The following is a 24762-nucleotide window of genomic DNA, read 5'->3' as shown; positions in this document are numbered from 1 at the left end:
AAACATGGGTTTGTAAATCAAGGATAAAAAAGAAGACTGGTTCTATTTACTACTCACCTAATGATTCATTCCAAAAATGTTTTGTTTCTTCTCGCCACTACTTTGACCTCTGAAGGTGCAGGGTCTTAGCTCCCAAGAGGAGGAAGGTTTCAACCAGGCAGACACAATGTCTCTGTTGACCTGAGCATTGAGACTGCTGACTGACAATTTGAGACTTGTCATGCCATTAAATCAAGAGACAAAGAAGCCTGACCAGGTGGTGATGCAGTGGATAGAGTGTTGGACTGGGACGTGGAGGACCCAGGTTCAAAATCCCAAGGTCACCTTCTTGAGCAGGGCTCATCTGGCTTGAGCAGGGGCTCACCAGCATGAGCACAGGGTCACTGACTTGAGCATGGGATCATAGACATGACCCCATGATTACTGGCTTGAGCCCAAGGTCACTGGCTTGAGCAAGGAGTCACTTAGTCTGCTGTAGCCCCCTGGTCAAGGCACATATGACAAAGCAATCAATAAACAACTAAGAGACTAAGGACCTGCAACAAAGAATTGATGCTTCTCATCTCTTTCCCTTCCTGCCTGTCCTATCTGTCTCTCTCACTCTCTCTCTCTCTCTCTGTCACAAAAATAAAAAAAAGAGACAAAGAGAAGGTTGTTGTGCAGACTGAGATCACTGACCCAGATGAGCAAGAGAATAGAGTTTTGTTGCACACATAGGAGACAGGTAAGAATATGTCTGGAATCCACAAAATCTTTTGAGGACGCTCTTAGTATTTCACTATTTAAAGGGAAAAATTAATGGGAAATTATAACAACCCACTACAGATAAAACTACCAAGAGCTCAGAAATGAATGTGTCACCCCATCAAATAAAGAACAATAACGAACTGAGCGTCATTCAAGTTAGAAGAAGGAATTTACAAATACCAACTGTGTCCTCGGGTTGTGTCCAGACTTGAGAACTATATAGTAACTGCCCATATCTTTATGTGTGTTTGTTTTGTATTTGCATATACCAATTTCCCTTTATCCCCCTCCTTTCCCAAGTGTTGTTGGTGGTTACATTTATTATTTAGTCTTTAGGATATCGTACTGTGGTGGCCATGGAGGTGGACTGCTCAGGTCTGCTGTGAGAGAAACTGTCACAGGGAGCCCTTCTGTGATTGCTCCATTTGATCCACACACCCACCTCTTCCTTGGACTGTGCCCAGCCAATGAATGAAAATGGCACAGGATGTTCAAGTCAGTCTATTACTGCCCAGCATGCAACCTTTGTTCAGGAACATCTATCAGCTTGATCAAGACTTTCTCAAACCTGCACTGGGGTCTGGAGATGCCCTGCCTCCTACTACTCTCCCCATCCTTAATTTTTCCCAGACATTTTCCCCCAATAAATCTCTTTCACATGTACAAATGTACAAATTCTGTCCTGACACCTGCTTCTTGTAGGACTCAAACTGACACAAAGATATGAAGGTGGAATTGTGATTGAACTGAAAAATAAAATGATAATCACTCAGAGGTAGATATTATAATTTTTGAGACTTTTGATCCCCCCCCACACACTTTGGGAAGAGGATCAGAGTATTTTTGTTTTGTTTTGGTAGACAGAAAATTATTAGTATATAAATGACTTTAACAATATGGTCAACCAACATATCTAATACACATTTATCAAACTCCATCTAGTGACAACAGAATATACCCCCCAAGTGTCCCAGAACATTTATCAAGATAGACTATAAAAAAGTCTCAATAAATTTGAACTGAGTTATACAAAGTATATGCTATGACCACAATGGAATTAAATTAGAAATCAACAACATAATGATATCTGGAAAGTCTCCCAGTATTTAGAAACTAAATAACATACTTTTACATAATCTATATGTAAAAAAGAAAGCAAAATGAAAAACAGAATGCAATTTGCACTGAATGAAAATGAAAACACAAATCAGAAAAATTTAGGAAATGATTCTAAAACAGTGTTCTGGGGAAATCTGTAGTTCTAAACCTTATATTAAAAAATAGCAAAGATCTCCAACCAGTGAGCTCAGCTTCCATCTTATGAAATTAGAAAAGAACAAGTGAAACTCCAAGTAAGTAGGAAATAGAAAATAATAAATATAAGATTACACATCAATGACTAGGAAACAGAAAAGTAATAGAGAAGAATTATAAACTGAAAGCTGGTTCTCGGAGAAGATCAATACAATTGCTATACCTGTGGACAGACAGATCAGAAGAGAGAGATGGCACAAATTACCAATATCAGGAATGAGAGAAATAATTCATCACAGATCACACACATGTTAAAAGAACAATACAGATATGCAGATATTTAAAGGGTAAGATTATGGAAACAGGAGTTTGGGGATGAGCGTTGAATAAATAGGCAGAGTACAGGCTGTTTTTAAAACTGCTCGGTATGAATGACACTGTAATGGTGGACACATGTCCTTACACATCTGTTAAAACCCATATAATGTTCAACACAAAGGATGAACCCTAATGTAAACTATAGACTTTGGTTACTAGTGAGACATCAATATCAATTCATTAACTGTAATAAATGTACCACACTACTACAAGATGTGAAATATAACAGAAATTAGGAGAGGTGGGGTACTTGGGAAGTTTCTGTTCTTTTTACTCAAATTTTCTGTAAACCTCTAACTGCTCAAAAACATCTATTAATTTTTTAAACTGTAGAAGTAAAAAATAAAAACCTAAAATTGAAAAAAGAACTCTTTGACTTTGGGTTAGGCAAAGATTAAAACACCAACAGCATTAGCCATAAAAAAAAAAAGCACTGATAATTTGGATGCCATCAAAATTAAAAACTTTTGTGCTCCCAAAGATACAAGAAGACCTTGAAGTTAATAGGTACATTCACTCTCTTGCTTGCGGTGATCATTTCATGGGTATCTACACATGTCAAAACTTATCTAATTCTACATTTAAATCTGTACGGCTTACTGTACACATAGAGCTGTTTAAAAATTAAATTAAAAAAATTTTTAAATGACCCAGACAGCTTCTTAAGGTAAATGCCCTGGGCCTCACTCCAGAGCCTGAGATCAGTCCACCACCCTGAATTTAAGCACATTCGTCATGCAAATGCACATTTGAAACACTGTCCTAAGAGGTGAGAAGCCAGATTTACAGTGACCCAGCTGTGAAGCCGACCCAGGACTTGCCAGGGAGAGCAGGAGAGCCTGCAGGTCCAGAGAGAGGGTGGGGAAGCCTCTCTCTGTGTACTAGAGAAAAGAAGACACAGTCTTTCTATCTGCGGAATGAAGGGCATAAAGAAGAATGGTGTGGTAGTGACATCTGGGAACTTCAGCTTCCTTTTTACCATTTGATGTTTGCTGTGTGTTTTATTTTATTAAACTCCAAAAAGTGCAAACCTGTATTTCCTGTCATTCCAGCAGTTCCAAGACATGGCACTATGTCAATGTGAAAATTAATTTTATCTGTCAGTGTGGCTAGGTTATGGCACCTGGTCTTTTGGCCAAACACCAATCTAGATGTTGCTGTGACAGTATTGTTTTTAAATACAACTGACACTGAAGCCAGTAGACTTTGAGGAAACTGGATTACCTTCCATGTGGGTGGACCTCATCCAATCAGTTGAAGATTTAAGAAAAAAAACTTATGTCTTCCAAAGAAGAAGGAATTCTTCCACCAGACTGTTTAGACTCCCTGCCCTTATCAGTTTCCTCGACTGACTAAGTCAACTTCTTAAAAATAAAACTCCAATTCCCCCCTCCACCTACACACACACACACACACACACACACACACACACACACACACAATTGGTTCTGCTTCTCTAGAGAACCTTATACAATCAGTAAAATAACATCCTATGAAACTAATAACTAGGAAGCCCTCTGAAAACATGCACATTTGAAGGTGGGAACCACCCATCTCATCTACATCTCTGTATCTTTACAGTACTGAAGACACATTCAATGTTAACAAGGTATCTGAATGAATAAATATTTTGTTCTTTGTGAACTATTGTGGGGCTACACGTGGTTGACTTTCTCCTTTGTATTGTCTAATTCTTATCATAACTATGCCAGTAAACTTCACCAAGAAAGGACCCAGAAAAGACTGCCACTGGCCCCTGACTGTACTTTCTAACCCTGCTCTTTAAACACTGTCTCATAATTCTCTAAAAAAATAAATTACTATCCTTTGTATTTCAGGCTGGCCACACAAACTATTCTGTTTCCTCTCAGTGGAAGGAACTCTTTCTGTTCTTGTCCTTGAATTTTTATCTTTTCTTGCTAAGTGCCTTTGGCCACTCAACAGTGGCCCTTATTCAGTTATCCAAATATATGGTGAGGGCAGATGTTGCTACTTCCTCCGAACCACCTTATTCTTCTAACTTTTTATTTGGATAAATTAAGGGGAGGAAAAGAAAGGTGTGGTATTTAAGACCAAACTCAGAATCTCCCCACTTTCAGATCTCAAAAGGACACAAAACCCCTGATCCTAATTCTACCATAGACTTTCTTTCATGAAAGACCCAGGAGATGAAAGCATTTGTACCTCTCAGATGAGGCGGTCCCTGGGTTTGGGTTTATGTTAAGCACTGAGCTGATAGAATATTGTAAGTAATATTGTGTTCTCTGAGAGAAATAAAGAAGTTATTAAGCAAAACAGGGTGTCAGAAGATAAAAGACCTTAAGATTCACCTGATTGAATCTCCTTGTTGTTGATAAAGTAATGAAGGTCCAGAAACATGAAGTGGTTTTTCAAGGTTGGTTTCCCAGTGCTGTCCGGAGCTTTCCTTGACCTCTTCGTCAGAACTCATTGTTTCTTTCTCTGGGCTCCTTCATGCATGGCTTGCACCTCTCTTTAGCCCTGTGTTTGAGCTTCCTTTATTAGACTGTGAGGTTTGGGAGAATTGAGTCCATGTCTAGCTTCCAGGTTCTGGAACAGGCTGACCTACAGTGGATGCTCCATAGCTGCTTGTGCAAGGGTGAGAAGGAAGGGAGGAGGAGGAGGAAGAGGAGAAGAAAGGTTGGGTCCAAAGCCCAGTGATCTGATTTATCCCCAGTGAACATGGCGGTAAGTAGCAGGTGAGATCCCAAGGCTAGCAGTAAGGAATACTGAGAAGCGAGAGGCAGGTAGCTTCTTGGGGCTTTTGAAAAGGTGTAGGCTTTCCCCTCCTTTTCCATCTCCTCCTAGATGCGTGGAATAAACTGAGCCACAGACACAAGCATACCAGGCCTTCCCCTGAGGCTGGATCTTACTCCCTGACTGAAGGTGCCCACTTGGAAGAGCCTCTAGGTTCTGCAGGTGGCACAGATCATAGGTGCCCACCGTCTGCCTGAAAATGGGAGAAGGAAAAAGGAACAGTCTGCAAGCAATTAACAGCACCTCTGGCAAGAGGACAGGGTGAGAGGGTCCTAGTGGCATGAGCTAAGGGCCTCCCCCATGAGATCTCTCCGAGAAACCTGAAAAATGGTGTGGCATGTCTCTAGATGGGGCTGAGGCAGGGGCCGAATACCAGGCAATTCCCTTTGGTGCCTGGCCTCCTTCCAGAGGCAAAGCATGCTCCCGGAGAGCTGGTCTACCCTCTTGCCGCCATCTCTCCAGCTAACCCGCACCACTTCAGCTTCTGCAGCTACGTGTTGAAGGCACCATACTGGTCAGAACAAAGTGAGGAAGCCGGTGTGCGAATGAGCACTGCCTCCACCACTGAGAGCAACAGGCCCACACATGGTCGGGTGGAGGCTCTAGAAAGAGGTAGACAGTCAGCAACTCACAGGCTCACAGGATAGGAAGGCCTTAGAGGTGACCTGAGGCAATGCCCCACTCAGTCTCCTCTCCAATATCTCCAATACGTTGTCCCTTCATCTCGGCCTGCATGTATCCACACTTCCCCTGGAAGCAGCCTACTCACCCCGCTGCAGCCCCAGCCCAGCCCCTGCCAGGTGGGCCTGGAGTGGGCTTTCTCTGTGCCACCCCCTTTCCACAGCCAGGCTTTGTCCCTGCGCAGAGGTTCAGAACAATCCAGCTTCTCAGTCACTGTTTTCCGGGGTCACTTCCAGGCCAGTAGAGAATGAAGAAAATGTCACATGTAGAAGTGCCATCTTGTGGAAGAAAACAACCATAATCCTGGAGGAACTCCCGGCCCCTCTCTGCCCCACTGCCACCCAGGGGTCCTCCCTGTCTGGCCAGCCTGGTGCCCTGGGAAAGGAGTGGAGTCCTTGATGATGAAGCTTGGTTGGGTATTCTGGCTCAGAGCTGCCTCGGGACGGTGGTTTCTTTTTTTTTTTCTTTTTGGGACGGTGGTTTCCATGGGCTACATCAGATGATGAAGAGGTGGAGAGAGATGTGTTGTAAAACAGCCCACGAGCCCTGGCTGGTTGGCTCAGTGGTAGAGCGTCGTCCTGGCATGCAGGAGTCCTGGGTTCGATTTCCGGCCAGGGCACACAGGAGAAGCGCCCATCTCTGCTTCTCTACTCCTCCCCCTCTCCTTCCTCTATATCTCTCTCTTCCCTTCCTGCAGCCGAGGCTCCATTGGAGCAAAAAAAGTTGGCTTGGGCGCTGAGGATGGCTCCATGGCCTCTGCCTCAGGTGCTCGAATAGCTCTGGTCGCAACAGAGCAATGCCCAGATGGGCGGAGCATCGCCCCCTGGTGGGCATGCTGGGTGGATCCCAGTCAGGCGCATGCAGGAGTCTGTCTGACTGCTTCCCCGTTTCCAACTTCAGAAAAATACAACAAAACAAAACAAAAAAAAAAACCCCAGCCCACAAAGGAAGAATCCACACTGCTTTTTACAAGGCTCTGGGTTTTAAAAACTAATCATTGCTTTCATGTTTTGCAATTCTTCTATGTTCCTGGTTTTTACTAAGGACCTTACATGTGTAATTTCATTTTACTTAATCCAAGAACTTATTTGAGGGGGGTATTACTGTCATTCCACAGGTGAAAAGAAAGTGCAGGGGGGGAGGTGAAGGGGCCAGCTCAGGATCATGCAGCGAGAGGAGCGAGGCCAGAGTTCAGACCTGAGTCTTCCAAAGCATCATGCTGCTGAGCCCAGGAAAACCTAAATGTGGGCACATGCCCTTCTTATCAGCCATCACCCTCTCTGCCCCCACCATCCGTGCCGGCTCCCCTCTTTCTTCTGCAGGCAGATAGGCATTGTGAAGTTAGTGGATCATACTGTGTGGCCAGCAGGAGCAGGGAGCGGTCACCGTCAAGGCGGGTGGTTTCTAACCTTTGTGAATAATTATCTTCTGCACTTACTTTCTCTCCACGGGGACATCGTTGAATGTTGTGGTTCCCATGACCGATGACATTTCCAATGCCTTTTCTAACCTAAAGAGTAAATATAATAACTTCAAATTATAATAATAGTTACGGTGTATTTTGCTTCAGAGGGCACGTTTGTAAACAGTAGAGCTTACAACTCAGTACTGAGACGTCCAAAGAAGGGGGTGCGTGTGGTCTGGAGCATGTGCGGAGATCAGAGTGACAGGAGTCAGGTCTAAACTCAGGCAAATCTCTGAGCTAGTGAGCCGCAACCCAGGCAGATGTCCCTGATCCAAAGCAAGTGGAATGATGCCACCAGAAAGAATAGAACGTGAGCTCCTGGATGACAGAGAGCTTAACTGTCTTGTCAACGCTGCATCACCAGCACTGAGAACAGCATGTGCATGTGTACAGTGAGCATGTGCAGAATGAATGAGTGCAGTGCACTGACTACACAGAGAGCAGGCAGGACAACAGAAGCCTTTTACTGATTTTCTAACACAGGTGCACAGCTGCAAATAGCAGCCAACATGATTAACTTGAAAGGAGTGGGTATAGAGCAAAAACTTTTTGGCACAGGTCCAACAGGAACAAACTAAGTGTAGAACCCATGGCTTCATAAGCCTTGTGCACTAACCCATTAAGGTACCCAGCCCAGAAAATACGCCGAGGAGACCTGATGTAAATTATGGCAATGCTTTGGAAACTTATGGGGTTCTTGGGAAGCAGTGTGCAGCCATCAGAACGCACCACCAATGTATAATTGAGCCTCCACCGGGGTGTTTCTGCGAGGTCTGGATACTCACTTGCCATGGGAGCTCACCTTCCTGGTCTGCAAACAGTTCATGACATTGGGGCAATGATAAATTGGAAAAGGCAGGTATGTAGCCACATTGCACTTCATCTGAAAGACAAAACAAAGAGCCATTTGTACGTAAGCGGCAATGAGAAATCCTTCTCATCCCATATTTCTAGCACCTTCCCAGAGAAGACATGTGCTGGGAGTGCATGAAGTAAAGTGAGCAGGTGTAGAAGGGTCAGGTCTCAAAAACCACCAGCATAACATACCTCTTTTAGTGTCCCTCCCTGAGGTTCAGGAGAAGGTGTGAGATCCGTCAGAAGCTGTAAAGGAGTTGGGTCATCATGGAGACGTGTGTCAAAGATGTGCAGGCTCCATTCAGGAAGCAAGGCATGCAGCATTTGAACAGGGAACATTGCAAATAGAGAGCTATGAGGTAGAACAAAGGAGTAACTACCAAGGGTCAAGAGGACTCCAAAAATAGCATGGCGTTAGGTGGAGGAGGAACTTGACAGGGGAGGTGTCTCTGTAGCCCAAGGAAAGACAGGCGTTTGCTCATCCCCTTGCAGAGCTAGTCTCCTTTGCTACCTAAGAGCAGGAAACAACCCTCCAGATATTAGATGGACTGAGGCTGGAACATCCCTCCTGCGTGGAGGTGGACTGATGGAGCTTCGGTGTTGAGAGCATACTCATCAGCCACGGTGCACGGGGATGACCATGTCAGTGTGGGACAGCTACAGCGAGGAGATATAGGGGTTCCAGGGATTTGGGGGATGATCAAGGAAAAGATATGACCACTAGGTGGCAGCAGCATACACAGGCTTTATTTGAAAGATGCTTCAGCAGGTCTGCACACAGGAGAAGCCTTTTATAGTATGAGCCCATCCAGAGGCTGGCTAAGCATGGGGCCACCATCCAGAAGGGGAGGAAGGAAGACAAAGGAAGTACCAAGGGAAAAACAGAGGGGGCCCCACATCTAGGTAATGTGGCTTGACTGCACGGTTGGGAGCCTGTGTGCACAGTTTCTTAGGGCAGGCAAAGCAGGCAGGCTTTCAATGGCTAAAACTGCTCAGGTAGGCTACACTGAAAACTATTACATGTGTAAAGAACCGAGTTTGGCATCAATAGGCTTTGAGCTAAGGGGGTATCAGCCTGCTGTGAAGAAATAAACAACTTGGGGGCCAGCAGACATAGGCTGTCTTTTGGTCATTTACATAACAGGATGTCACTGAACAGGGGACAGGGCTGTAGCTCAAAAGGGGACCCATAGATGGAGTTTAGTTCTGCTGGATGTCCCTCCTGCACCGGCAGTCATGCTTTAGCAGCAAGGAGAAGCAAACAGAAGCATGCCAGACAGAACCAGGAAGAACCCCTACGTTCTGCAGTATCACTCTAGCACCTTTCACTGAGGCTGCTTTTGTCTCTCAGCTTTATTGAGATATCACTGATGTATCGCAGTGTGTGTGTGAGTTTAAGATACACAACGTGTTGATCTGATATGTTTATACACTGCTAAATGATTACCCCAATAGCAGTAGTTGACATCTCCATCACATCTGTTATTACATTTCTTTTTTGTAGTGAGAACATTTGAGATCTACTCTCTTAGCAACTTCAAGTATAAAATACAGTGTAACTATAGTCACTATACTGTGCATTAGATCTCCAAACTCATGCATCTACAACTGGAAGTTTGTACCCTTTGACCAGTATCTCCCCATTCCCCCCACCCCCAGTCCCTGGTAACCACCATTCTAGTCTCTGTTTTTATGAGGTTGGTTTTTTTTAGATTCCACATATAGTATGTGTCTTTCTGTCTTAGCTATTTCATTTAAATAATCCCGTCTGCCCTGGCTGGTTGGCTCAGCGGTAGAGCGTCGGCCTAGCGTGCGGAGGACCCGGGTTCGATTCCCGGCCAAGGCACACGGGAGAGGCGCCCATTTGCTTCTCCACCCCTCCGCCGCGCTTTCCTCTCTGTCTCTCTCTTCCCCTCCCGCAGCCGAGGCTCCATTGGAGCAAGGATGGCCCGGGCGCTGGGGATGGCTCCTTGGCCTCTGCCCCAGGCGCTAGAGTGGCTCTGGTCGCAACATGGCGACGCCCAGGATGGGCAGAGCATCGCCCCCTGGTGGGCAGAGCGTCGCCCCTGGTGGGCGTGCCGGGTGGATCCCGGTCGGGCGCATGCGGGAGTCTGTCTGACTGTCTCTCCCTGTTTCCAGCTTCAGAAAAATGAAAAAAAACAAAAAAAAACAAACAAACAAAAAAATAAATAAATAAATAATCCCGTCAAGGTCCATTTACATTGTTGCAAATGGCAAAATTTCCCTTCTTTCTCACGGCTGAATAACATTTCAGTGTGTGTGTGTGTATGTGTGTGTGTGTGTGTGTGTGTGTGTGTGTGTGTGTATTGTGTCATGTCTTCTTAATTCAATCATCTACTAATGGACATTTCCATATCTTGGCTATTGTGAATAATATTGCAAAAACATAAAAATGCAAGAATCTCTTCAGGAACCTGTTTTCACTTCCTTTGGAAATCTACCCAGAAGAATTGATGGATCATATTGTAGTCCTAGTTTAATTTTTAAAGGGAACTCCATAGTATTTTTCATAGTTGCTGTACCAATTTACATTCCCACCAACATTGTACAGGGTTTCCTTTCCCCCACATCTTCACCAGCATTTGTTATTTTCTGTCTTTTTTAAAAATTTTATTTATAAAATTAAATTTAACAGGGTGACATTGATCAATATCTTTTTTCTTAACAATAGCCATTCTGATGGGTATGAGGTGGTATCTCATTGTGGTTTTGATTTCCCTGATAATTAGTGAGATCAAGCACCTGTTGGTCCTTTGAATGTCTTCTTTAGGAAAATGTCCATTTAGGTATTCTGCCCATTTTAAAAATTGAATTGCCTAGATTTTTTTATTTTTAATTGTAGGAGTTCTTTATATATTTTGGATATTAATCCCTTACCTGATATACAAATTGCAAAAATGTTTTTCCATTCTGTTGGTTTTCCTTTTAATTTTAATTGTTTCTTTTACTGTGCCAAAGCTTTTAAGTTTGACGTAGTCTCATTTGTTGATTTTTGCTTTTGATTTTTGTTCTCTTGTCATATCAAAAAAATTCACTGCTGCCCTGGCCAGTTTGCTCAGTGGATAGAGCATCAGCCTGGTTTATGGATGTCCTGAGTTTGATTCTCTGTGAGGGCACATGAGAGACGTGACCATCTGCTTTTCTCCCCCTCCCACTCCCCCTTCTCTCCCACAACCAGTGGCTTGATTTTGAGTGTCAGCCCCAGGAGCTGAGGATAGCTTGGTTGGTCTGAGCACATCAGCCTCCGGAGCTAAAAATAGCTCTGTTGATTCAAGCATCAGCCCCAGACAGGGGTTGTGGGTAGATCCTGGTTGGGCACATGTGGGAGTCTGTCTCACTATCTCCCATCCTCTCACTTAAAAAAAAAAAATCACTGCTATGACCAACATCAAAGAGCTTCTTCCCTAGATTTCCTTCTAAGAGTTTTATGGTATCAGGTCTTATGTTTAAGTCTTTGATCCATATTGAGTTAATTTTGTAAGTGGTATAAGATAGGGTCCAATTTCATTACTCTACATGTGTTTAGCCAGTTCACCCAACACAATGTGTTAAAGAGACGATCCCATCCCTTCCTCATCTGGTACTCTTGGGATCCCTTGTAAAACATTGATTGACCATATAAGCCAGGGGTTAATTTTAGGATCTGTATTCTGTTTCATTGGTCTAGATATCTAGTTTTGTACTAGTATCATGCTGTGTTTATTACTAGAACTTTGTGGTATAGTTTGAAATCAGACATTGAATGCCTTTCTATTTGTGTCTTCTTTAATTTCCTTCAGTAAAGTTCTATAGTTTTCATTGTACAGGACATTCACTTCCTTGGTTAATCTTATTCCTAAGTATTTTATCACTTTTGATGCCATTGTGAATGGGATTGTTTTAGTTCTTTTCCAGGTATTTTATTCTTAATGTATGGAAATGTAACTAATGCTGATGTATGTTGATTTTGTATCCTACAAACTTTACTGAAATCGTTGATCAGTTCAAACAATTTTTTGTCGAGTCTTTGGGATTTTCTGTATACAGAATCACATTATCTGCAAATAATAATGATTTTATTTCTTCCTTCTTGATTTTGATGTGTTTTATTTCTTTGTATTGCTCTAGCTTGGACTTCCAGTATGATATTGAATAAGAGTAGGGTGAATGGGCAACCATGTCTTGTTTTTTACTTCAGAGCTCACACTATGCTACAGGTCTGATTGTGTTCATAATCCTGGGATGAAAAGGCTCTTCTAATGCATCAAATAAAAACCAAAAACCAGAAGTAAAAATGTTTTTGAATTTTACATAAACTTTAAATTTCCGTATGTTCAAAATAAAGTTGGAAAAACATTAAAAAATTAGAAGAAAAGATTTTGCAGCACGCCTTAGAGACAGAGGGCTACAGTCATTAAACTTTTTTTAGGAAAAGATTCTGCAAATTGCCCTGGCTGGTTGACTCAGCAGTAGAGCATCGGCCTGGTGTGCGGGGAACCCGGGTTCGATTCCCGGCCAGGGCACATAGGAGAAGTGCCCATTTGCTTCTCCACCCCCCCCTCCTTCCTCTCTGTCTCTCTCTCTTCCCCTCCCGCAGCCAAGGCTCTATTGGAGCAAAGATGGCCTGGGCGCTGGGGATGGCTCCTTGGCCTCTGCCCCAGGTGCTAGAGCGGCTCTGGTCGTGGCAGAGTGACGCCCTGGAGGGGCAGAGCATCGCCCCCTGGTGGGCAAAGCATCGCCCCTGGTGGGCGTGCCGGGTGGATCCCAGTCGGGCGCATGCGGGAGTCTGTCTGGCTGTCTCTCCCCGTTTCCAGCTTCAGAAAAATACAAAAATAAAAAATAAAAAAATAAAAAATAAGATTCTGCAAATCAACTTACAACATTCAACCAAACAGGAAAAATGAGAAAACTATAGGAATAGGTAATTTTCAAAAGGGTAAGTCATACAATTCACAAAGAAGGCTAGGAGTGGGAGTAAAGAATGGTCTTATGCCTGGATACATTTCAGAAAGAGTGGGTTAAATAACATTAAACCATCTTTTCTTACTGTGACATGTCTCAGAAACTTTAATATGTTGATATCAATGGTGGGATCAAATACTTTAACAACCCATTCTCTGCCCTAATGACCATTTTAAGTATAAAAAACTGGTATACTTAAACGTAGTTTATTACGTTATGCATTTAACACTTAAATAAGAACAACAAAAGAGGTACACAATACTAGATTATGAGTTTTAAAATATTAATAAAAATATTAAATAATACCTAAAAACAATAAAACTGTTATTTAAGATATTTTCATATTGCTTCTTTTTTTTCACTTGCATTATACTTTTTTTTTTTTTTTTTACAATTTATCATTTATTATCTTTGCTTTGTCACTTGTGCTTCTAGTACAGGCTTTATATCCCCTATCTTTTTCAGATGTAGTAATTTATTCTTTTTACCTATTTGTCCATTTCCCTGACTTGAATATACTCAGTTTTTTTTAAACATTTCTTTTTTTTAAATTAATTGTGTTTACATAGATACTAGGGTCACCCCGAATGCATCCCCCTCCCTCCTATTCCTCTCAACATCTCCCTTGCCCCCCTTCCTACAGTACCCTCCTCCTTTCCTTTCAGGTTTATCCCATTCTATCATCCCCTTTCCCTCTGTCCTCTTTTCTTCTAGTCCCTTTGATCCCTCCTCTGTCTCAATTCTGTTCCTCAGTTCTCATTATTCCTTGGATTCTTCAGATGAGTGAAGTCATATGATATTTTTCTTTCTCTGCCTGGCTTATTTCACCTCAACATAATAGTTTCCAGGTCCCTCCATATTGTTGCAAAAGGTGATATTTCCTTCTTTTTCATAGCCCCATAGTATTCCATTGTATATATGTACCACTGCTTTTTAATCTGCTCGTCCACTGACGGACACTTGGGCTGTTTCCAGATCTTTGCTATTGTGAACAATGTTGCCATAAACATGGGGGTGCATTTCTCCTTTGGAACAGTGCTATGGTGTTCTTGGGATATATTCCTATAAGTGGGATAGCTGGGTCAAAGGGCAGTTCCATTTCTAATTTTTTGAGGAATCTCCATACTGTTTTCCACAGTGGCTGCACAGTCTGCATTCCCACCAGCAGTGCAGAAGGGTTCCCCTTTCTCCACATCCTCGCCAGCACCAATCATGTGTTGTTTGGTCAATGAACGCCATTCTGATTGGTGTGAGGTGATATCTCATTGTGATTTTAATTTGCATTTCTCTAATGATTAGTGATGTTGAACATTTTTTCATTTGTCTATTGGCCATCTGTATGTCCTCTTTGGAGAAGTGTCTATTCATTTCTTTTTTCCATTTTTTTATTGTATTGTCTTCCTGGTGTTGAGTTTTACAAGTTCTTTATAAATTTTGGTTATTAATCCCTTATCAGATGTATTGTGGAATATGTTCTCCCATTGTGTGGTTTGTCTCTTTATTCTGTTCATATTGTCTTTAGCTGTGCAAAAGCTTTTTAGTTTGATATAGTCTCATTTGTTTATCCTGTCTTTTATTTCATTTGCCTGTGGAGATAATTCAGCAAAGATATTGCTGTGATAGATGTCAGTAGCTTACTGCCTAAGTTTTCTTCTAGGATACTTATGGTTTCACGATTTACATTTAAGTCCTTTATCCATTTGAGTTTATTTTTGTGCATGGTGTAAGTTGGTGGTCTAGTTTCTTTTTTTTTTCTTTTTTTGCAGTTAGCTGTCCAGTTTTCCCAACACCATTTGTTAAAGAGACTGTCTTTACTCCACTGTGTACTCTTACCTCTTTTGTCAAATATCAGTTGTCCATAAAGATGTGGGTTTATTTCTGGGTTCTGGGTTCTGTTCAATTGATCTATATGTCTGTTCTTATGCCAGTACCAAGCTGTTTTGAGTACAATGGCCATGTAGTATAACTTGATATCAGGATGTGTGATACCTCCCACTTTATTCTTCTTTTTCAAGATTGCTGAGGTTATTCGTGTTTTTGTTTTGTTTGTTTGTTTGATTTTTGTATTTTTCTGAAGCTGGAAATGGGGAGAGACAGTCAGACAGACTCCCGCATGCGCTCGACCGGGATCCACCCAGCACGCCCACCAGGGTCGACGCTCTGCCCACCAGGGGGCGATGTTCTGCCCCTCCGGAGGGTTGCTCTGCCATGACCAGAGCCACTCTAGCGCCTGGGGCAGAGGCCAAGGAGCCATCCCCAGTGCCCGGGCCATCTTTGCTCCAATGGAGCCTTGGCTGCGGGAAGGGAAGAGAGAGACAGAGAGGAAGGAGGGGGTGGGGGTAGAGAAGCAAATGGGCACTTCTCCTATGTGCCCTGGCCGGGAATCGAACCCGGGTCCCCCACACGCCAGGCCGACGCTCTACTGCTGAGCCAAACGGCCAGGGCCTGTTTTGTTTGTTTTTTTGGTTCCATATAAATTTTTGGAATATGTGTTCTATATCTTTGAAGTATGTCATTGGTATTTTAATTGGTATTGCATTGAATTTATAAATTCCTTTGGGTAATATAGACATTTTAATTATGTTTATTCTTTCTAACCATGAGCATGGTATATGCCTCCACTTGTTTGTGTCTTCCTTGATTTCTTTTATCAATGTTTTATAATTTTCTGAGTACAAGTCTTTAACCTCCTTGGTTAAATTTACTCCTAGGTACTTTATTTTTTTTGTTGCAATAGTGAAGGGGATTATTTTCTTAATTTCTCTTTCTGACAGTTCATTGTTTGTGTATAAAAATACCTCTGATTTCTGTGTATTAATTTTATATCCTGCCATCTTGCTGAATTCGTCTACTAGATCCAGTAGTTTTTTGACTGAGACTTTAGGGTTTTCTATATACAGTATCATATCATCTGCAAATAATGATAGTTTTACTTCTTTTCCAATTTGGATGCTTTTTATTTCTTCTTCTTGTCTGATTGTTGTAGCTAGGACTTACAGAACTATGTTGAATAAGAGTGGTGAAAGGGGGCACCTCTGCCTTGTTCCTGATTTTAGGGGAATTGCTTTTAATTTTTGTCCATTAATTATAATGTTGTCTGTGGGTTTGTCATAGATGGCCTTTATCATGTTGAGGTATGTTCCCTGTATTTCCACTTTGCTAAGAGTTTTGATCATAAATGGGTGCTGGATTTTATCAAATACTTTTCTGCATCTATTGAAATTATCATGTGTTTTTTCTCCTTCCTTTTGTTTATGTGGTGAATCACATTAATTGATTTATGAATGTTGTACCATCCTTGCCTCCCCAGAATAAATCCCACTTGATCATGATGTATGATTTTTTTCATGTATTGCTGGATCCAGTTTGCTAATATTTTGTTGAGGATTTTAGCATCTAAATTCATCAGGGATATTGGCCTATAATTTTATTTCTTTGTGTTGTCTTTGCCTGGTTTTGGAATCAGAATTATGCTCGCCTCATAAAAGGAACTTGGAAGTGTTCCTTCCTCCTGAATTTTTTGAAATAGCTTGAGAAGGATAGGAGTTAGTTCTTCTTTGAATGTTTGGTAGAATTCATTAGTGAAGCCATCGGGCCCAGGACTTTTGTTTTTTGGGAGCTTTTTGATAACTCTTTCGATCTCTTTTGTTGTAATTGGTCTGTTTAGGTTTTCTGATTCTCCAGATTGATTTTTGGAAGATGATATGTTTCAAGGAATTTGTCTATTTCACCTAGGTTGTTTAATTTTTTGGCATACACTTCTTCATAGTATTTTCTTACAATATTTTGTATTTCTGTTGTGTCAGTTGTTATTTCTCCACTTTCATTTCTAATTTTATTTATTTGAATTGTCTCTCTTCTTTTCTTGGTGAGTCTTGTTAAAGGTTCATCGATCTTGTTTATCCTTTCAAAGAACCAGATCTTGGTTTCATTGATCCTCCATATTGTTTCTTTAGCTTCTATGTCATTTTTTTCTGCTCTGATCTTTATTATTTCCTTCCTTCTACTACCTCTGAGCCTTACTTGCTGTTCTTTTTCTAGTTCTTTTAGATGAAGGGTTAGGTTGTTTATTTGAGCTTTTTCAAGCTTCTTAAGGAATGCCTGTAGTGCTATGAACTTCCCTCTCAGGACTGTTTTTGCTGTGTCCCATAAATTTTGAGTTGTTGTTTGCTCATTATCATTTGTTTCTAGGAATTTTTTTTATTTCTTTGATTTCATTGTTAACACATTCATTATTTAATAACATGCTATTTAGTTTCCATGTGTTTTAGTATTTTTCAGTCTTTCTGTTGTGGTTGATTTCTAGTTTCATGCCATTGTGTTCAGAGAAAATGCTTGATATGATTTCATCTTCTTAAATTTGTTGAGACTGCTTTTGTGTCCTAACATGTGGTCTATCTTAGAGAATATACCATTAGCACTTGAAAAGAATGTATATTCTTTTGCCTTAGGGTGAAAGGTTCTAAAGATATCTATTAAATCAAGTTGATCTAGTGTATTCTTTAAGTCTGCTGTTTCTTTGTTAATTTTCTTTCTTGAGGATCTATCTAGTGATGTTAGTGGGGTATTGAAATCTCCTACTATTATAGTATTGCTGTTGATCTCACCCTTTATATCCATCAAAGTCTGCTTTATGTATTTAGGTGCTCCTATATTAGGTGCGTAGATATTTATGATGGTTATATCTTCCTGTTGGATTGCTCCCTTAATCATTTTGTAGTGACCTTCTTTATCTCTTACTACCTTTGTTTTAAAGTCCCTTTTGACTGATATAAGTATTGCTACCTCAGCTTTTTTTCATTTCCATTTGCATGAAATATTTTTTTCCATCCTTTTACCTTTAGTCTATGTGCATCTTTTGTTTTAAGGTGTCTCTTATAGACAGCATATGTACGGGTCCTGTTTTCTTATCCACGCAGCTACCCTATGTCTTTTGATTGGATCATTTACTCCATTTACATTTAAGGTTATTATTGATATGTAGTTGTTTATTGCTATTTTATTCTTTAAAGCTGTATTCCTTTTTTGCTATATATTTTTCCCTTTGATCTGTTTACAGCAGGCCCCTTAGCATTTCTTGCAGCACTGGTTTGGTTGTAATGAATTCCTTGAGTTATTATTTTTTTTTGTCTGGGAAGCTTTTTATTTCTCCTTCAATTTTAAATGATAATCTTGCTGGATAAAGTAGTCTTGGTTGTAGGCTCTTGTTCTGCATTACTTTGAATATTTCTTGCCATTCCCTTATGGCCTCAAGTGTTTCTGTTGAGAAGTTGGATGTCATCCTTATGGGGGCTCCTTTGTAAGTGATAGCATTCTTTTCTCTAGCAGCTTTTAATATTTGCTCTTTATTGCATAGCTTTGGTATTTTAATTATAATGTGTCTTGGTGTAGGTCTTTTTGGGTTTCTCTTTAATGGAGTTCTCTGTGCTTCTTGAACTTGTGAGACCCTTTCTTGCATCAATTTAGGGAAATTTTCAGCTATGATTTGATTAAATAAAGTTTCTATCCCTGTTCTTTCTCTTCTTCTTCAGGAACCCCTATGATGTAGATGTTATTTCTCTTCATGTTGTCACAGAGCTCTGTCAGAGTTTCCTCAGACCTTTTGAGTCTCTTTTATTTTTTCTGCTCTGCTTTTATGTCTCTGTTCATCTTGTCCTTCAACTTGCTGATTTGATCCTCAGCTTCATCCCTCCTGCTTTTAATTCCTTTCATTGTGGTCTTCATTTCTGATATTGTATTTGTCACCTCCGACTGATTCCTTTTTAATATTTCAATGTCATTTTTTATACTTGCTATCTCTTTATTTAAGTGTTCATAATGACCATCCGTTGTTGTTCTAAGATCCCTAAGCATCCTAACAATCATTATTCTAAACTCTGCATCTGGTAGTTTGGTTATTTCCATATCACTCAGTTCCTTTTCTGGAGATTTCTCTTGTGGTTTCATTTGTATTACACTTCTCTGTCTTCTCATTATGTCTGTGTGTTTGGGTGTGTTGTTTGTCAGCTGGTTGAGTCTAGGTTTGGTGTTGTTTGCCTCCAATTTTCAGTTGTATTATTTCTAGGTTTTCTTGGGTTGGCATCAGCTGTTATTTGTAATCCACTTTTGAATTTGGGCTGCTTTGAAGTCTTGATTTGCTTGTTTTCTTCTCACTTGTAGTCTTGTTTACTGATCTCAGCAGGGGGCTTATTTGAAACTGTATCCAGGAATGCAGTGGGTGTAACCTGAGACTCTGAAGGCCTTATCTTCCAGTTACTCTCTCTGGGGGTGGGGTGCTTTCTCTGCTTCAGTAGGGGGAGGTGTATCTCAGATCTCCATGGAGACCTGTGTTACTGCCCCTCCTCCCCACTTCTTGTTTTCAGCTGTGTCTTGTTGTGCTGATTGGAGCTGGAGAGATGTCTGGAGATGTATGATCTGGAAGCACTTTATTTAGTCTTGTGTTATGTGGAAGGATCAACCCCTCCCTCAGCTATGGTCACCTCCAGCACTGGATGAGTCAGCTTCTCAGGTCCTCCCAGCATTCCTCTGCCCATCACCATCTGTCTCTTTCTCTCCCCCCTTTCCTTTTGGAAGATAAGCTAGCCCTTTCAACACACTTTGTTCCTAGGCCCCTAGGCAAGTGGCTGTGAGCAATATTTACTACTCTTTTCCTTTGGTGGTGTGAGCTGGGAGTCTGTGCATCTGCCTACTCCGCTGCCATCTTCAGGTCTCCCTCATATTGCTTCTTGATTGGTGTCCTCGCTTTCCATTTTTTTCACCTACAAATGGAATGTACTTTACTACAGGTGCTTAGAATATGCTGTTGAATAGATAAACATTTAAAAAAAGGTAAGGAGCCTGACCTGTGGTGGTACACTGGATAAAGGGTTGACCTGGAATGCTGAGGTTGCCAGTTCAAATCCCTGGGCTTGCCTGGTGAAGGCACTTACAAGAAGCAACTACTACGAGTAGATGCTTCCTGTTTTTCCTCCCTCTTTTCACTATTCCTCTCTTTCTCTCTCTCTCTCTTCCCCTTCACTCCAAAAATCAATAAATAAAATCTAAAACAAATAAAATAAAATAAAAAAGAGTAAGGAATGTAAATTTCTGATTTCCACATTGGGCAGCTGCCCAGATGCTCACCTTAGAGAGAACCCTGAATACAAGTGTCATTCTAACAACCAGTTCACCAAACTGGCTGAATCCCACCACTGGTTGATATCCACTGTGACTTTACAAAGAAAGGTATCAAATGAGACCTCTCCAGATCTTTTCTAACCATAGAGGCTTTTCCTGTGTGGCTTCTGACAGGACAGGGGCTCTACAGAGCATACACAGGGAGATGCTACATTAGCTCCTACTGTAGCCCTGTAACTTTTCCCACTGACTGAGCTCACATAGCACAGGCAGTCTAAATTCAACAAATCCCCTTTGCCACCGCAACTCCCCTGCTTCTCCCAGAGTGCTGAGCCCAGAACTAGAGCTGTAATGACCAAGAGGAGGCTGGAGACAGGAGGAACAAAGGCAGTTGCTGAATTGGTGTTCTAAGTCCCCTATACTTCCAGAACTTTGGGTCTAGACCAGTGGTTCTCAAACTTTTTAAAGTTGGAGCACATTTAAAATCCTACAAATAATTGTAGGCACACTATATACAAATTTCTGAGAAATATGTTATAATAATTAAGTCAAATATTTTTTTAAGTCAAATATTAAAGAAAAAATATAAAGTCCAAGTGTGCTTTTATGGTAATTAAATGAAATAAATATTACAAAATTAAATTTATTCTGACATTAAAAAACATTTTTGTTATATTTTTTGTTATGCTTTTTAGAATTTGTAAAAAAAGGGGTTAAAAAATAAAAAATTGACAAAAAAGTTATCTTTTTATATATATAGATACATTCTTAGTAAGATTTAGTAAATTCAGCAGGTCCTGGCACAAATGTGTTAAGTTTTTTTTCATTCTTGTGTTTATGAGAAACATGAGCCTGATGTGTCCTGGCAATTTCTTCAATGTCTGGGCATATATTTGAAAGGCAAATTCTCATTTCCTCATCAATACATTGAAGAATTCCTCTCTTTTTACTCTTAATTGTGTTGGGTGCATAAAATCCCCACCATACACATCATCTTAACTTTACACCAAACAAAGGATAGAAGAAACTTGCCTCCAGCCTTTCCAGGGAACATGGGGGGTAGTGTAAACAATCCAACACCACAGCTTAACAGCCTTTTGCAACCTAATCAAGCAAATGAGGTGGAGGGTTGGGCAGACTGTCAGCTTACAGCTTATTCCCCACACCTCTGTCCCCCTAAAATCTAAACGCCAAAAACCCTGTTGGTTTTTTTGGTCCCCAAGAGGCATATATTTCTTTGGAATACCATAGGGTGCACCTGGAAATCTTCTAGGGTGCACCAGTGCTCTCTGGCACACACTTTGAGACACACTAGTTTAGACCCTGGGAGATCATTTTAAGTGAGATAACCTAATATATTTACTTTGATAGATTGATTGTAATCTCATTTCCAGAGTCATTGGCTCTGACTCAGCTTCCCCTGGGCTCTACCTCAGCCCTGCAGGAGCCAGATAACAGGTCGCAGCCCATCTCCGTCCCCTTCAGCTCCATCCAGGCTTGCCTGGAGCAGATCTGGATCTTCCTGGGCATGTCCCTGGAGCATGTGAGCAGTGGAATTAGAAGCTGGAGCATCTTCTTTCCCGTCCAGCGCAGAACTGCACAACCTACGCCTCCAGCCCAAGGTGAGGAATTGCCACCTGCAGCTGCTTCAGTTAACACATGGCTATGGCCGAACTGGCCCTGGGTGACATCACAGAAAGCTGGGCGTTAGGGAGGAGGCAGGGGATACAAAGTCACTCGGCTTACTGAGATGTCAGGGGCACTCTAAGGAGACACCATTCCAGGCACACTTCCGTCGGTACACTCCCCTTTCTCCCCAGACTCTGGGCCTCCCGAGGAGTCATATATTCTCTCCTCTGCTTTGGCATTAAAGAGCTTTGGGTCTTCGGACTAATTTTCATTGTCTCTGGCACCAGATCTCAAAACCTGCCATGACTTGTTAGGAGATTTGGATTTTTTTTTGTGAGGTTAATGAGGAGAGTGGTGGAAAGAAAGCCAGTCATATAGTCACATGGGCATTAAAAGATTATTCTGGGTGTAATGCAGAGATTATTTTAGAAAGGATGAAACTAAGAAAGAACATATAGGAAGGGGCTCTGATAATACAGATGGTGGTGGTCTAAAGCAGGAAAGAGGTGGGTGTATCTGTTTTCCCAGGCTGCCTAAGAGAATACTACAGACAGGGGCTTAAACAACAGAAATGTCCTGGTTCTGGAGGCTGGGAGGTCCAAGCCCAAGGTGGTGACAGGTTGGGTTCCTCCTGAGAGCTGTGATGGAAGGACCTGTCCCAGGTTGCTCCCTTTGGTATGCAGGTGGCCACCTGCTTGCTGACCTTTACATGGTTGCCTCTCCATGCACACACACTGCTGGCATCTCTCTTCTTAGAAGGACAGAATAGTAATGAATTAGGGTCCTGTCCTGAGGGTCTCATTTTAACTTAATTACCTCTTTAAAGACCTTATCTCCAAATACTGTCACATTCTAAGGTCCCGGGGTTGGGTCTTCAACATACAAATTTTATGGGGGACCCAATTCAGCCCATGATAGTGAAGTTCACAAGGAACAGATGGAACTGAGAGGTGCTAAAGAGGTTGACTATAGAAGCACTGTGATTGACGGGCTATACAGGCTGAGCAGGCAGGTGCACTGCCTCTCCCAAACGTGGCATGGGGTAGATGTAAAAAACAAAAAGCTATTCTTGATCTGAAATTCAAATGTAACTGGGCATCCTGTATATTTATTTGCTAAGTCTGGCAACCTTAACCTGTACTAAGCAAGCTCCCTAGCCCAGTTCCAGAACTGCTGGCCAGAATGATGGTGAATAAAGTCACTAAATAATGTCATTAAATAAAGCATCAACAGGGCAACAGTCCTGGGCAGCCTCTGTTAACCCATGCCTCCTTTTCTTTTTGAATTTCTGCCGATTCCTTAGAAAGCTTCTCTCCACACCCATGTTTCTCTGCTCAATCCAGGAGAAGGGGCATTCTCATTGTCATCCACAGGAATGGCACCCTCTGGAATTGTGGTTGAACAAGGCGGCGTTGTTCCCACCCACCCCTCCCTCCACCAGTTCAGGTAAGGTGCAGTCCATTGTTATGTGAAGAAGCTCGGTGAAAAGTGCTGGACAGTGAGTGAATATTTCACAGGCAAAGAGCCAAAGTTGTGTTAACAAGAGAGATGTAGACCCAGCAGGAAGTGGATCTTCCTAGAGGCATGCTGTGATTTTGTCCAGGTACTTCCCTAGAAAATGAGCAGTATTTTAGAGTGGATGTGGCCGTCATCTCTGCATCCCCACTGGTGTGATCAGCTCCACCCTCCTTTTAGACCAGACCCAGGCCTCTCCTCCCCTCCACACCTCAGAAGCACAGAACAGGAACTAAGGAGAAACTGCAGGCATTTGGGGAGGGGGGAGCAGGGGCGGGGGAGGGAGAGAGCTGAGTCTAAAAGAAGCACAGAGGGAAAGCCCTGGGCTTCCTGGTGGCAAGGCCAGGGCCAGGTGACCTGGTGAGCTTTGGGACCTTTACCTATATGCCATTAAAGAGAGGGTTAGCCTTTTGTGAGGGCTGGGATATTCTGTTTGAGAAGGCAGATGAGGCATTATAATTCAGAACAAGTGGGGACAGCACCATCCACAGCCACACAATGTGCTGGCCCAACCCTTCTAGTGGAGGCCTGGCTCTGAGAAGCAGCTGCGGGGAGGGGCTGCAGGGAGGAGAAAGCAGCAGGAACCACGCCCTCGGGGTAGGAGTGGTAAGAGGCCACACCTGAGTATTAGCCTTCCTTTTCTGCAAAAGGGGAAACTAAGACAGCAGGGCTGGTGAGGACACATGCAGTCTGGAGATGCCCTGTGGGCACTCTGGGGACTGAAGGGAGCACTGAGTCCCTTCCGACCGCCAGGTCTGCCCAGGGGCCAGGAAGTCTGTCCTGAGGATGCCTGGGCTGACTCCACCCAATCAAGGCACCAGAAGTGTGAGGTGAATAGGAAGGTCCAAGTCCCTGATCACTGACCAGCCTGCTGACATAAGGAGAAGCCATGGGCCAGGCACTTACACCTGTGAGTCTGATCTTTTTGTCTTTAGAAATGGTCAGGGGCTTATCTGGAGACTTGGGGGTCATGTGAAGTAAACCCAGGAAGTGGCGGGAGCAGCAATTGTCACCTGCTAGGCTAGGCATGAAGGAAGGCCAGGACCTCTGAACCCAGGCTGTGAGGTCCATGCCGGCAGCCCCAGGTCAGAGGCCTTTGTACCACCTCGGGTGTTAGTGCTGGGGGAGGCCGCCAGGCCTCCTGAGCTCTGCCCTATCCTCAAGGGTCCAGCCAGGCAGCCCGTTGCTCAGGCCTTAGGTACACATTCCCAGAGGACCCCTGACACAACAGACTTCGAGCCTTAAAATAGGCTGCTCATGACAGGGCCCAAAGCAAGGTGCCTACCAAGGACTTGGTAAAGGGCAAGCTGTGCCCAGGTCATCAGGGAGGGACTCTTAGACAAGACAGCTTCAAAGATGGGGTTCCTCTGTGCAACCATCTTAAA

Source organism: Saccopteryx leptura, chromosome 1 (assembly GCF_036850995.1).
Source record: "Saccopteryx leptura isolate mSacLep1 chromosome 1, mSacLep1_pri_phased_curated, whole genome shotgun sequence".
NCBI classification, from domain to species: Eukaryota; Metazoa; Chordata; class Mammalia; order Chiroptera; family Emballonuridae; genus Saccopteryx; species Saccopteryx leptura.
Note: the sequence above shows the minus strand (reverse complement) of the source record.